The sequence below is a fragment of the Triticum aestivum genome, chromosome 2A (assembly GCF_018294505.1).
Source record: "Triticum aestivum cultivar Chinese Spring chromosome 2A, IWGSC CS RefSeq v2.1, whole genome shotgun sequence".
Lineage (NCBI taxonomy): Eukaryota > Viridiplantae > Streptophyta > Magnoliopsida > Poales > Poaceae > Triticum > Triticum aestivum.
Genome location: NC_057797.1, coordinates 660,637,379 through 660,648,194, shown reverse-complemented (window position 1 = coordinate 660,648,194; position 10,816 = coordinate 660,637,379).

Below are 10,816 nucleotides of genomic sequence, written 5' to 3'. Positions count from 1 at the left end.
CGTGTAGACGGAGAGGTATCTCTCGGCCCACTCGGTAGGACATCATCATAATGTGCACAATGTGACCCAGGAGTTGATCACGGGATGATGTGTTACAGAACGAGTAAAGAGACTTGCCGATAACGAGATTGAACAAGGTATGGGGATACCGACGATCGAATCTCGGGCAAGTATCGTACCGCTAGACAAAGGGAATTGTATACGGGATTGATTGAATCCTTGACATCGTGGTTCATCCGATGAGATCATCGTGGAGCATGTGGGATCCAACATGGATATCCATATCCCGTTGTTGGTTATTGACCGGAGAGTTGTCTCGGCCATGTCTGCATGACTCCCGAGCCCGTAGGGTCTACACACTTAAGGTTCAATGACGCTAGGGTTATAGGGAATAGATATACATGGTTACCGAATGTTGTTCGGAGTCTCGGATGAGATCCCGGATGTCACGAGGAGTTCCGGAATGGTCCAGAGGTAAAGATTGATATATAGGAAGTATGATTTTGTCCACCGGAAGTGTTCTGGGCATCACCGGTAGTGTACCGGGACCACCGGAGGGGTCCGGGGGTCCATCAGGAGGGGCCACGGGCCCCGGAGGCATACATGGGCCAAGTGTGAGAAGGGACCAGCCCCTAGATGGGCTGGGGCGCCTCCCCGCCAAGGCCCATGCGCCTAGAGAGAAGAGGGGGCAAACCCTAAGGGCAGATGGGCCCTAAGGCCCATACCTGGTGCGCCTCCCTCTCCCCCCCACTTGGCCGCCACCCCAGATGGGGATTGGGGCTGCCGCCACCCCTAGGGTGGAAACCCTAGGTGGGGGCGCAACCCTCCGTCTTCCCCTATATATAGTGGAGGCAAAGGGGCAGCCCAAGACACCAAAGTCTTGGCGCAGCCCTCCCCCTCTCCCAAGTCCTCCTCCTCTCCCGCGGTGCTTGGCGAAGCCCTGCAGGATTGCCACGCTCCTCCTTCACCACCACGCCGTCATGCTGCTGCTGGACGGAGTCTTCCCCAACATCTCCTTCTCCCCTTGCTGGATCAAGGCGTAGGAGGCGTCACCGGGCTGCACGTGTGTTGAACGCGGAGGCGCCGTGGTTCGGCTCTTAGATCGGAATTAACCGCGATCTGAATCGCTACGAGTACGACTCCTTCATCCGCGTTCTTGCAACGCTTCCGCTTAGCGATCTAGAAGGGTATGTAGATGCACTCTCCTTCCTCTCGTTGCTATATTACTCCATATGTTGATCTTGGTGATGCGTAGAAAATTTTAAATTTCTGCTACGATCCCCAACAGTGGCATCATGAGCTAGGTCTATGCGTAGTTTCTATGCACGAGTAGAACACAAAGCAGTTGTGGGCGTCGATATTGTTAATTTACTTGCCGTTACTAGTCTTATCTTGATTCGGCGGCATCGTGGGATGAAGCGGCCCGAACCGACCTTACACGTACTCTTACGTGAGACTGGTTCCACCGACCGACATGCACTAGTTGCATAAGGTGGCTAGCGGGTGTCTATCTCTCCCACTTTAGTCGGATCGGATTCGATGAAAAGGGTCCTTATGAAGGGTAAATAGAAATTGGCATATCACGTTGTGGTTTTGGCGTAGGTAAGAAACGTTCTTGCTAGAAACCTATAGCAGCCACGTAAAAACTTGCAACAACAATTAGAGGACGTCTAACTTGTTTTTGCAGCATATGCCTTGTGATGTGATATGGCCAAAAGGATGTGATGAATGATATATGTGATGTATGAGATTGATCATGTTCTTGTAATAGGAATCACGACTTGCATGTCAATGAGTATGCCAACCGGCAGGAGCCATATGAGTTGTCTTAATTTATTAATGACCTACGTGTCAACATAAACGTCATGAAATTACTTTACTTTATTGCTAAAGCGTTAGCCATAGTAGTAGAAGTAATAGATGACGAGACAACTTCAAGAAGACACGATGATGGAGATCATGGTGTCATGCCGGTGACAATGATGATCATGGAGCCCCGAAGATGGAGATCAAAAGGAGCAAAATGATATTGGCCATATCATGTCACTATTTGATTGCATGTGATGTTTATCATGTTTTACATCTTATTTGCTTAGAACGACGGTAGCTTAATAAGATGATCCCTCACTAAAATTTCAAGAAAAGTGTTCCCCCTAATTGTGCACCGTTGCGAAGGTTCGTTGTTTCGAAGCACCACATGATGATCGGGTGTGATAGATTCTAACGTTCGAATACAACAGGTGTAAGCCAGATTTACACAACAAAACACTTAGGTTGACTTGACGAGCCTAGCATGTACAGACATGGCCTCGGAACACGGAAGACCGAAAGGTCGAGCATGAGTCGTATAGAAGATACGATCAACATGAAGATGTTCACCGATGTTGACTAGTCCGTCTCACGTGATGATCGGACACGGCCTAGTTGACTCAGATCATGTTTCACTTAGATGACTAGAGGGATGTCTATCTGAGTGGGAGTTCATTAAATTTTTGATTAGATGAACTTAATTATCATGAACATAGTCTAAATTGTCTTTGCAAATATGTTGTAGATAAATAGCTCACGTTGTAGCTCCCTGTTTCAATACGTTCCTAGAGAAAGATTAAGTTGAAAGATATTGTAAGCAATGATGCGGACTAGGTCCGTAGTCCGAGGAGTGTCCTCACTGCTACACAGAAGGCTTACGTCTTTGATGCACCGCTCGATGTGCAAACCCCTACAACGTCGTCTGTGGATGTTGTGAACACCTGACAGACACGTCCTGATGACTACTTGATAGTTTAGTGCACCATACTTTACGGCTTAGAATCGGGATTCCAATGACGTTTTTGAACGCCATAGAACATATGAGATGTTCCAAGAGCTGAAATTGGGATTTCAGGCTCATGCCCGTGTTGAGAGGTGTGAGACCTCTGACAAGTTCTTTTGCCAACAAGATGGAGGAGAATAGCTCAGCTAGTGAGCATGTGCTCAGAATGTCTGGGTGCTACAATCACTTAAATCAAGTGGGAGTTAAACTTCCAGATAAGATAGTGATTGATAGAGTTCTCTAGCCACTATCACTAAGCTACTAGATCTTCGTGATGAACTATGACATGCAAGGGATGGAGTTGATCCCGGAGCTGTTCGCGGTGCTTAAGACCGCAAAAGGTAGAAATCAAGAAGGAGCATCAAGTGTTGATGGTTTGACAAGACCACTGGTTTCAAGAAGGGCAAGGGCTAGAAGGGAAACTTCATGGATGGCAAACCAGTTGCCGCTCCAGTGAAGGAACCCAAGGTTGAACCCAAACCCGAGACTAAGTGCTTCTATTGTAAGGGGAACGGTCACTGGTAGCGGAATTACCCCAAATGCATGGTAGATAAGAAGGCTGGCAACTTCAACAAAATTTATACGTGTTATTAATGTGTACCTCACTATTACTCCTGGTAGCACCTGGGTATTGGATACCAGTTCAGTTACTATTATTGGTGACTTGAAGCAAAAGCTACGGACTAAATGGAGACTGGCTAAGGGAGAGGTGACGATGTGTGTTGGAAGTGTTTCCAAAGTTGATGAGATCACCATCGCACACTCCATCTGCCTTCGGGATTGGTATTGAACCTAGATAAATGTTATCAGGTGTCTACGTTGAGCATGAATATGATTAGATCGTGTTCATTGCAATACGGTTATTCATTTAAGTTAGAGAATAATAGTTATTCTGTTTACATGAATAATACCTTTCATGGTCATGCACCCTATGTGAATGGTTCATTGAATCTCGGTCGTAGTAATACACATGTTCACGCCAAAAGATGTAGAGTTAATAATGATAGTACCACTTTCTCGTGGCACTGCCGCTTAGGTCATATTGGCGTAAGATGCATGAAGAAACTCCATGTCGATGGATGTTTGGAGTCACTTGATTTTGAATCACTTGACACATACGAGCCATGCCTCATGGGCAGGATGACTAAGACCCCGTTTTCAGGTACAATGAAATGGGCAAGTGACTTGTTGGAAATCATGCATGCTGATGCGTGTGATCCAATGAGAATTGAAGCGTGCGGTGGATATCGCTATTTTCTCATCTTCACTGACGATTTGGGTAGATATAGGTATATCTACTTAATGAAGCACAAGTGTGAAACGTTTGAAAAGTTCAAGCGATTTCAGAGTGAAGTTAAAAATCATCATAACAATAAGATCATGTTCCTACGATATGATCAAAACGGGATTTTCTGAGTTATGAGTTTGGCAATCACTTAAGACATTGTGGAATTGTTTCACAGTTGAAGCCACCTGGAACACCACAAGGTAATGGTGTGTCCGGACGTCGTAATCGAACACTATGAGATATGGTGCGATCTGTGATGTCTCTTACCGATCTGCCGCTATTATTTTGAGGTTATGCATTAGAGACAGCTGCATTCACTTTAGATAGGACACCATATAAGTCCGTTGAGACGACGTCATATGAACATTGGTTTGGCAAGAAACCAAAGTTGTCGTTTCTTAATGTTTGGGGCTGCGATGCTTAAGGCTTCAGCCGGAGAAGCTTGAACCCAAAGCGGACAAACACATCTTCATAGGATACCCAAAGGTGACAGGTGGGTATACCTTCTATCTCAGATCCGAGGGCAAATTGTTTGTCTCTAAGAACGGGTCCTTTCTCGAGAAGGAGTTTCTCTCGAAAGAATTGAGTGGAAGGAAGATAGAACTTGATGAGGTTGTTGAACCTTTATTTCAACCAGAGAGTGATGCAACACAGAAGGATGTTTTCTGTGGCACCTGCGTCTGTTGAATAGGAAGTTAATGATAGTGATCATGAAGCTTCGGATCAAGTTGCTATCGAACCTCGTAGGTCGACAAGGATATGTACTACTCCTGAGTGGTGCGGTAATCCTGTCTCAGATATCGTGTTGTTGGACAACAATGAACCTACGAGCTATGGAGAAGCGATGGTGGGCCCGTATTCCAACAAATGGTTAGAAGCCATGAAATCCGAGATAGGATCCATGTATCAGAACAAAGTATGGACTTTGGTGGACTTGCCCGATGATCGGCAAGCCATTGAGATAAATGGATCTTTAAGAAGAAGACGGACATGGGCGGTAATATTACCGTCTATGAAGCTCGACTTGTGGGAAGAGTCTTTTCACAAGTTCAAGGAGTTGACTACGATGAGAATTTCTCACCCGTAGCGATGCTTAAGTCCGTCGGAATCATGTTAGCATTAGCTGTATTTTTCGATTATGAAATCTTACAGATGGATGTCAGAACAAGTTTTCTTACCAGTTTTCGTAAGAAAAGTTGTATGTGATACAATAAAAGGTTTTGTCAATCCTAAGGATGCTAAAAAGTATGCTGGCTCCAGCAATCCTTCTATGGACTAGAGCAAGCATCTCGGAATCGGAATATATGTTTTGATGGAGTGATCAAAGCTTTTAGGTTTATACATTTTTTGTTAGAAACTTTTATTTACAAGAAAGTGAGTGGGAGCACTACAACATTTCTAATAAGTATATGTGGATGACATATTGTTGATCCGAAATAATGTAGAATTTCTGGAAAGCATAAACGGTTGTTTGAAGAGTAATTTTCAAAGGAAGACCTGGATAAAGCTGCTTACATATTGGGCATCAAGATCTATAGAGATATATCAAGACGCCTGATGGTGCTTTCAAAGAACGCACACCTTGACATGTTTTTGAAGGAGTTCAAAATAGATCAGTCAAAGAAGGGGTTCTTACCTGAGTTGTAAGGTGTGAAGTTGAGTAAGACTCAAAGTTTGACCACGGCAGAAGAAAGAGGAAGGATGAAGGTCATCCCCTATGCTTTTGTCATAGGCTCTATACGGTATGCCATGCTGAGTACCGCATCTGATGTGTGCCTTGCCACATGTCTAGCAAGAGGGTACAAAGGTGATCTAGGAGTAGATCACCAGATAGCGGTCGAAATTATCCTTAGAGGAATAAGGAAATGTTTCTCGGTTATGGAGGTGATAAAGAGTTCGACGTAAAGAGTTATGTCGATGCAAGCTTAACACCTATCCGGATAGCTCTGATTAGAGATACCGGATACGTATAATGGAGCAACAATTTGGAATAGATCCAAGTGGAACGTGGTAGCAGCATCTACGATATGACATAAAGTTTTGCGAAATACATAGGGATCTGAATATGGCAAGACCTGTTGACTACAACCTCTCTCACAAGCATAACATGATCAAACCCAGAACTCATTGAGTATTAATCACATAGTGATGTGAACTAGATTAGTGACTCTAGTAAACTCTTTGGATGTTGGTCACCTGGTGATGTGACCTGTGAGTGTTAATCACATGGCGATGTGAACTAGATTATTGACTCTAGTGCAAGTGGGAGACTGTTGGAAATATGCCCTAGAGGCAATAATAAATTAAGTTATTATTATTATATTTCATTGTTCATGATAATCGTTTATTATCCATGCTAGAATTGTATTGATAGGAAACTCAGATACATGTGTGGATACATAGACAACACCATGTCCCTAGTAAGCCTCTAGTTGACTAGCTCGTTGATCAATAGATGGTTACGGTTTCCTGACCATGGACATTGGATGTTGTTGATAACGGGATCACATCATTAGGAGAATGATGTGATGGACAAGACCCAATCCTAAGCCTAGCACAAGATCGTGTAGTTCGTTTGCTAAAGCTTTTCTAATGTCAAGTAGCATTTCCTTAGACCATGAGATTGTGCAACTCCCGGATACCGTAGGAGTGCTTTGGGTGTGCCAAACGTCACAACGTAACTGGGTGGCTATAAAGGTACACTACAGGTATCTCCGAAAGTGTCTGTTGGGTTGGCACGAATCGAGACTGGGATTTGTCACTCCGTGTAAACGGAGAGGTATCTCTGGGCCCACTCGGTAGGACATCATCATAATGTTCACAATGTGACCAAGGAGTTGATCATGGGATGATGTGTTACAGAACGAGTAAAGAGACTTGCCGGTAACGAGATTGAACAAGGTATGGGGATACCAACGATCGAATCTCGGGCAAGTATCGTACCGCTAGACAAAGGGAATTGTATACGGGATTGATTGAATCCTTGACATCGTGGTTCATCCGATGAGATCATCGTGGAGCATGTGGAAGCCAACATGGGTATCCAGATCCTGCTGTTGGTTATTGACCGGAGAGTTGTCTCGGCCATGTCTGCATGACTCCCGAGCCCGTAGGGTCTACACACTTAAGGTTCGATGACGCTAGGGTTATAGGGAATATGTATACATGGTTACCGAATGTTGTTCAGAGTCCCGGATGAGATCCCGGATGTCACGAGGAGTTCCGGAATGGTCCGGAGGTAAAGATTGATATATAGGAAGTATGGTTTTGGCCACCGAAACTGTTCTGGGCATCACCGGTAGTGTACCGGGACCACCGGAGGGGTCCGGGGTCCACCGGGAGGGGCCACGGGCCCCGGAGGCATACATGGGCCAAGTGTGAGAAGGGACCAGCCCCTAGGTGGGCTGGGGCGCCTCCCCACCAAGGCCCGTGCGCCTAGAGAGAAGAAGGGGCAAACCCTAAGGGCAGATGGGCCCTAAGGCCCATGCGTGGTGCGCCTCCCTCTCCCCCCACTTGGCCGCCACCCCAGATGGGGATTGGGGCTGCCGCCACCCCTAGGGTGGAAACCCTAGGTGGAGGGCGCAGCCCTCCCGCTCCCCCTATATATAGTGGAGGCAAAGGGGCAACCCAACACACCAAAGTCTTAGCGCAACCCTCCCCCTCTCCCAAGTCCTCCTCCTCTCCCGCGGTGCTTGGCGAAGCCCTGCGGGATTGCCATGCTCCTCCTTCACCACCACGCCATCGTGTTGCTGCTGGACGGAGTCTTCCCCAACCTCTCCTTCTCCCCTTGCTGGATCAAGGCGTAGGAGATGTCACCGGGCTGCACGTGTGTTGAACGCGGAGGCGTCATGGTTCGGCGCTTAGATCGGAATCAACCGCGATCTGAATCGCTACGAGTACGACTCCTTCATCCGCGTTCTTGCAACGCTTCCGCTTAGCGATCTACAAGGGTATGTAGATGCACTCTCCTTCCTCTCGTTGCTAGATTCTCCATAGATTGATCTTGGTGATGCGTAGAAAATTTTAAATTTCTGCTACGATCCCCAACACCGGCGTCCTCGTATCCCTGTACCGCCGGCACACGTTCGCCGCGAGGTACTTCCAGTCGCCCTCGCCGGTGGGCCTAGGGTTGATGGCGAAGGGGGCCGGCGCGGGGGCTCAACGGGAGGAGCGCGACGGTGACGCGGGCTCCTCCTTCTTCACGGAGCTGCGGTGGCGCCCCAAGGAGGAGCCGGCCTCACGGTCGTCCTTCCCCTTGCGGTTACAGAAGCCCATGGCTTCAAGGTGGCCGGCCGGCGAGCTCGAGGACAAGGGAGGGCTAGAGTTTGGCGCTGTTGGGTTTCGAGAAGGCCGCGGGATGGCGTGGGGTAGTGTGGATGACGACCGGTCCACGGTTCCTACTTAAAGAAGGACGGCGACCTTTCGATGTGCGGATGACAGGTGGGGCCGCCCGCTCGTGCGCATTGATGTGGGCGGGTGGGAGGTCGGTGGCCGCCTGCCACGCGGCCCCGACGCTGACGAGGCGCGCATTCGTTTGGTGTGCGCCGCGACCCAAACCCGGCGCAAGTTTACGCTCGAAATGGGTCGGCCCGAACACAAAACGGACAAGATGTGTTCGGGTCATCACACGCTGAGCTGCCTCGTTTGTCCTTTTTACCCAGACGGACAGGGCCGGACAGGATGGGGTGGCGCGGTGGAGTTGGCCTAGGCCAACTCCACCGCGTGACCCATTTCTACCCCAAATCGTCCGTTTGTGTGCGTTTGGGGTAAAACGGACAAATCAAACGACCCAACAAATGGGAGCATACAGACGTTTTGTCCGGCCCGTGTCCGCTTTTGCCCCATTTCCAGACCAAAGTTGCTCTCGGTTTGGGGCCAAAGCGGACGTCTTCGCGTCCTCGTCGTTCGTCTGTGTCCGCCTCGACCCCACATGTCACTCTCTCCTTTTCTGTACCTGGCCCATCACGTGCACCCACGACCACGACGTATGGGGTGAAAATAGGGTAGTAGCGCTGCGTGCAGCGAGTTTGTGCGGCCTCTGTCCGGCGTTTATTCTCCCTATTTCTACCCCGTACGAACAAAATCTAGACAAAATGGGTATAGATTTAGGGTCGTGCGGTGGAGTTGGCCTTACTACTCGGTAGGGAGAGTCGCAGCTCCTCTCATGAAGCAAAAGGAATCTTGATTTCACTATCCAAGCATTGCTTGCTCCACTGTTCTCTTTTCCCACGTATATCCACGAGAGGAGCTGCGCGGCAGTGTGGCAGCCAACTTTGCCACACAACTTTAATGTCAACCTTGCTTCTGCTAGTAGGCAAACCACGGGGAAGATGGAGAGTAGTCTCCTAGGCCTCGGTCAGTTGCCCCAGCTGCTTGCCTCTTTGAGCTCACACAGCTGCGCTCCTCCAAGAGGTTCTCTCTGCCTGCCTTATTCAAAGTTAGGCATGCCTGGCCTTCTGTCCGTCACACCCCGGCCGGCCCGTGATGATCAACGCGCTCGGAGGAATTTTGCAGCGGTAGCAAAATCTTTGCTGCTCAGAGCCTGTGAATCTTGCCGTCCCTTCAGATCTTTGCTCCTTTTGACTTGCTCTCGAGAACATAGAAAGCGGAATTTTTGAAAGTGACACTGTTCTTTGTCCGCTTGCCCCATTTTCACTGGTAGGCACCAGCAGGAAAGGAAAAAGGGGGGACTATACATAAAAATAAAAAACATTCTTCACACTCTGAAGACGATGCACAAAGGACAGTCGAAATAATTACTTTTGTTGCGATGCAACGAGACCGTTTGCACGGCGGGAATTCCTTGTTCTCCCCCTGACGCGATGCGCGACGAAGGCTCCAAAACCGCGAAAAAAATTGGTTTTGGTTGTCCTGCTGGAGCTGGACGTAACGGGGACGCGAGCATGGGCTCATTCCTGCCCACCGTCCGCGTGAGGCCACGGCCGCCGGATGCCGTGCTAGCGCCATGTTTTTTTACCGGGAGGAAGTGATTTCATTGCCGCTCCATTCTGCCTTTCTTCAACGGCGAGCTTGCTAGCTAGCTAGTAACTGGCAGCGTCGATTGATTTGACGCGAGCATGACATCTTGGATGGCTGCGTGCAGCCTAGCATGCGATTTGATTCGAGTAGCTGCTGCTAGTTCACACGGCCCCCGAAGATACAACTCCGAGCTAGCTTAGCTAGGTTTTCGTTTAGCTGCATGGAGCCGGCGAGCACAGCACAGCACGGCACAGCGAAGCACAGGCACTGCGCTACGTTACGCTACGTTACGTGAGCTCATCACTGCTCACACGCATTAATAAACCGACCCAGACCCAGACGTGCATTGCATTGCATGGCTAGCCACACCACGCATCGACCGGGCTGAACCTAAACCATGCATGGGCACACTGACACGGATGACCCTCGCAAGAGTGCTCATCTGCACAGGACGAGCATGACACGAAACGTAGCCTATGCGTACGGCGATGGCGCCGCGCACGGAGCACCAAACCTGCATGCCCATCCCGCCCACCCCCACATCAGCCTTCAGCCCGTTGCATCCGTCGTCCGGGTGCAGGGCTAGCTAGCTACCTCTGTAGCCTATGCGTGCGTGGCCAAACAAGGGAAAAAAGGCCGGGGCGGGCGCCGGCGAAACGAGTAAACCGGTGCGGGAACCAACAAGGCCTGATGAGCGATGCGTGACATGATTTGCCAAGGGAAGAGAATCCTGCGCC